Source organism: Mustela nivalis (assembly GCF_964662115.1).
Source record: "Mustela nivalis genome assembly, chromosome: 1".
Lineage (NCBI taxonomy): Eukaryota > Metazoa > Chordata > Mammalia > Carnivora > Mustelidae > Mustela > Mustela nivalis.
The window spans coordinates 18,327,251-18,332,000 of record NC_139020.1 but is presented as its reverse complement, the minus strand read 5'-3'; the positions used below and the strand labels follow the sequence as shown (position 1 = coordinate 18,332,000).

At 35.5% G+C, this 4,750-nt stretch overlaps 1 long non-coding RNA gene across 1 annotated transcript; it reads left to right on the top strand.

Moving 5' to 3' along the window:
- Window positions 1-419: 419 nt before the first annotated feature.
- LOC309862624 lies at window positions 420-1,466 on the top strand. The gene is made up of 3 exons (XR_014310613.1): window positions 420-500; window positions 701-848; window positions 1,348-1,466. It is a non-coding gene; the product is annotated as an uncharacterized lncRNA (long non-coding RNA).
- Window positions 1,467-4,750: the final 3,284 nt, after the last annotated feature.

Genomic DNA, 4,750 nt, shown 5'->3' with positions numbered 1-4,750 from the left:
GTGGTGAGCAATGTTCCCTTCTCTTGTGATCTGTGAGTATAACGATCTTTTTAACGGCAGTTATCTACTGATTTGTTAGCTTTGGTATACATAAATAATATTAATAGCTATTAAAATATTATCCCACGTAACCACACACAGTCTCTTTCCATCACATTTCAGTGGGAAGATAGAACTGATATAAAATAAGTATGCCTTAATCATGGAAATGCTAAATTATGAGGTCAGCAAAGTACAAAGCATTTTTTTACAAGAAGACTGAGGCTCTCTCATTAAATAAAATTGAGTGCCAGTTATTTCCCATCATTAAATGAGTACGTTGACATTCCTGGGTGTCAAAAAGTCATTTCCCTAAACCATCAACTGCCACGGAATCCCTGAGCCATGATAACCCCCAGTAACCCCTTTCAAGAAACGCTCAGACTTTAATAATGTTATGGTGGGTTTGAAGATAAAAGATACTGCGAAGTCAATCAGGCTGAGGTGTTGCAGGAAAGGATGTAAGAAGGGAGAAACTTAGAGGTCCCATTTTCCATATGGCTGAAAAACAACTGATTTGCTTCAATACGTTTTTAATAATGGGAACTAATATCAGAGTTCCCATTCCTAAGAGGGAAAAGACCATACAGTCTTCTGTGTTATCTAATTTAATACATACCATTCCTTTATCAGTTAGGCTTAAATTATTCTCACTTTATAGATGTGGGAGTCAAGACACAAGCATGATGAAGAGTTTGATGCCTTGTTTCAAACATTGTCTGATGGCACATACTATGTATGTTCTTCTCGTTAAACCTCACACAGCTGCAAAAGTCTCAATTTCTTCAGCCAAAGTTGTTTTAATAGAGGTAATTCCTATATTTCAATTAAAATTTGATATTGGTAATTGGTCATCCTATTTTCAATAACAATGTTGAGTGAAGTTTCAGGTAGTTCTCTGCACAAAACTCAGATTTAATTTTTAGGAAATGTCAAATTTAATCCCAGTATGCAATAATCATCTTCCAGTACCCCTATGCATTATTATTTCCGTATCTTTACACAACACAAATACAGTATCTACACTCACTAGATTTTATCACTTTCCCAGATAGTCTATTTCAATAGCAAGATCCAGTCCATCACTGGACACCCTCAGTATAAAGTAGGTTATCTGGATTTAAGGTGGAAAAAGGGGGACACCCAATGCAATCTGAATTTCAGATAAGCAACAGATAAGGTTTAGTATAAGTATTTCAATATTTGGGATGTACTTACACCAAAAAATACTATTTATTAGAAATGCTAATTTATCTACATTTTATAGTGAAATATTAATTTGTCTGTATTTTTATCTGGCAACCATAGCCCAAAATCTTCCAGAGAACCTGAATTGCTTCTGTATTCCAGAATGTATTCATGAACCAGCACATGGTTCTGTGCTGAGAGAGAAGAAAGCTAAACCCAGAAACCTAGTCCCCAAAGGTTTTCTAAAATAAATAATTATTAATTGTAACACAATAATTTAATTAGTTAATTAATTCTTAAAATAAATAAAATGTTATAAGGCTTCTCTAGACTCCATTTGTGGACATTTTTACTCTCATAGCTTATCCTGGTTGGAATAGGAAATTTCTGGATTGCCTAGAACCAGATGAGCCTCCAGATGAACCTAGGGCAAGGGCAAGATGGCACGGTTATTTGCTTCACTAGCTCATCCCTTCTCTCAACAAGGCCCACTGAACCTCAGACTTGGCACTCAAAAGTCTTCATAATGGATGGATATGGGGATATAAGAAAGACGTCATGGTATACAGATTGGAAGGATAATTGTCATTAAGTAAACCAGAAGCCGGTAAGATGCATATAGAGCCACTTTTTCATGTCAAGATGGTTTTTATTGTATCTTTTGCTCTAATTTTAAATCACATTTCCTAGTAACAAACAGCTCAGAGTATCATTATTTTGGAGAAAAAAAGTGTTCATATTTCAGACTATTTGGAAAAAGCTTATATCAAATCCATTATAATCTTTCTGAATTCTTCTTATGGTGATTGTAGCCTCTTGACAGATTAGGTTTTCCTGGACCCACTAGATATGGGAACAGTCTTTTTGTCAATGCTATTTCCTAAAAGAAGAATTCGTTTTTTAAAGAAAATTTTAATTTATTTGTCATAATTCAGATTGCTGTTGCTACACTTTACCAGCAAATATTTCATGATGTCTTTTTTTTTTTTTAAGTTTGAAAACTTGCGACTTGGTTCAATTAAGGTGAACCTTTCAACTGAAACACGAAAATGGCAACCTTTTTTGTTAAAAAGGGTTCTGACTTGTGGGAATATTGGTGGTTTGGTGACATCCATCTTAGTATGTATTTCTAGAACAGTGACTATCATATTGTTCCACTTGCCAAAATGTCATGAATTTAAAGCTGGCCTCAGAAAGTACCATCAGTGTTGGTTGTACAATTTCCTTTGGGTTAAATGGAAGAACAGTATTACATGCTCTCTTTTGTGCAAGACTGTTATTATTAGAGAGATTTAAATTTTTAAAAAAATCAGTTTTCTGGGCCAGTCATATACTCAGAATGCCTTTTTTACAAACTCCCAAACTAGCTGAGTCAATGAAGATACTTCAAGAGTTTAGAAGGCAAATGGCTTCTTATAACTGAGTTTAAAAATTGGATTTAGAGCTCTTCCCCAACCAAGCAGATCATCGTCCAAGATCCTCCCAGATGAGCATAGCAGAGCTAGTATTAAGAAGACATTCACTCAGGGCTTCCTGTGTGGCTCAGTGGGTTAAGCCTCTGCCTTCAGCCCAGGTCATGATCTCAGGGTCCTGGGATTGAGCCCTGCACCTAGCTCTCTGCTCAGCAGGGAGTGGTTCCCCCCTCTCTCTGCCTGCTTCTCTGTCTACTTGTGATCTCTCTGTGGCAAATGCATAAGAGTCTTTAAAAAAAAAAAAAAGGCATTCATTCTTCTTGCTTAAATTGTATTGGTTCTGGAAAATTGTTATTTTTCATTAAAATATTTTATTTATATTACCATGTCATGTGTTTTTTAATTATTGATAAATAAATATTTTTAATTTCTTAGGTTTAATCCTTAGTGTTAAGTCCCAGTAGAGATAATCCCTTTAACCAAAAAAAATAATAATAATAATAAAAAATAATAAAGGTAAAAAAGAACAAAAAGCTTTCTGGGGTGCTTAATCATTTTTAATTGCATACAAGCACCTTGAGAACAAAATTCTGCTCTAGAACATGTGAAATTTCTGTCAAATAAGTTACTTGAGGAGCTGCATTACTTTTTTAGAGTATTATTTGCACTAATAAAAAACAAGTTTCTTCAATATCATCTCAAGCAAGTACCCAAGATATATATATACGCATACATACACATATGTGTGTGTGTATTTGTTTCTTATACATTTAATTTTTTTTGAAGTCTTTCCATGTCTATTAAGCAACTTGAGTTTCTCTTCTCCATAAAATATCCCAAAGTTTCTGTGCTCAACTAAACAACACAAATCATTCGCTTTGGGGAGAAAGGCACTTGGAGGGGTAAATTTCTAAACAAATGCTTCCCCCAAACTATGTTATTATACTGGAGCGCTTGCTACATAGTCACTGTGGAGTCACCTTCCTGCCACAGTGCAAGCCAGTGGAGTTGGGATCCCACCACTGCCTTGAGACTGGGGCCATGTTCCCATGGTTCATCCACTTTCACCTCCACTTTCTTTAAGAAATAATGGAACCTGGAGGGAGAAGTCGGAGGAGAGGCCAGCGTTCTCTAGCTGGCAGAAGAGAAGAAAGAAGAAGCAGAAAGTGAGGACAGGTGTTAAGTCATTCTGGGGCAAATAACTCCTGGTCACCTGCCATTTCTTCTTTTTGTGAAAACAAGAGACTAGGAAGAAGTGAGTGCTAAATGCTTAACTGCTCTTTTCCCTCCTCATTCCACCACCAGCAACTGCTCCACGTTGTTTCTTCCACATTCTCTGACTCCTCTGTTCTCATCTTTTCTTATTTTTTCCTGAAAGTTTTAATCACCTTTATCGAGGTATAATTTATATTCAGTAAAAGTTATCCCTTATCATTGTGCAAATCAATGATTCATGAAAAATTTATGCCATTATGTAATCACCATTCCAATCTAGACAAAATAGATATCACTCCAGAAAGTTCCCTCATGGCCCATTACATTTAATCTTTTCCTCTGCTTCTAGCCCACATACTGGACATTCACTTATTGTTCCTTCATTGCAGGGTGCCTTTTCCAGATTTTCATTTAGTGGAATCACAAAATATGTTATCTTTTTTGTCTAACTTCTTTCACTTGACTTAAGTCACTTGAGATTCATTGATATTGTTGTGAGCACCAGTAGTTTATTCCTTTTTATTGCTGAGCAGTATTCCATTGAATGGATATAGAATGGTCTGTTTATCCATTACCTGTTGATGAACAGTTGAGTTCCTTCCAGGTTGGGCTATTCAAAAAAAACTTTGTAAAAACATGTGTTTTTATTTTTCTTGAGTAAATACCTATGAGTAGGATTACTGAGTTGTATGGGAAGTATATTTAACTTTAAAAAAAAAACTTATTTAAATTCAATTTAGTTAATATGTAGTGTATTATTAGTTTCAAGAGTAGAATTTAGTGATTTATCATAGCGATTCATCAGTGATTCATCATATAACACTCAGTGCTCATTACATCAAGTGCTCTCTTCAATGCCCATCACCCAGTTACCCTCCACCCCCCACCCCTCCAGC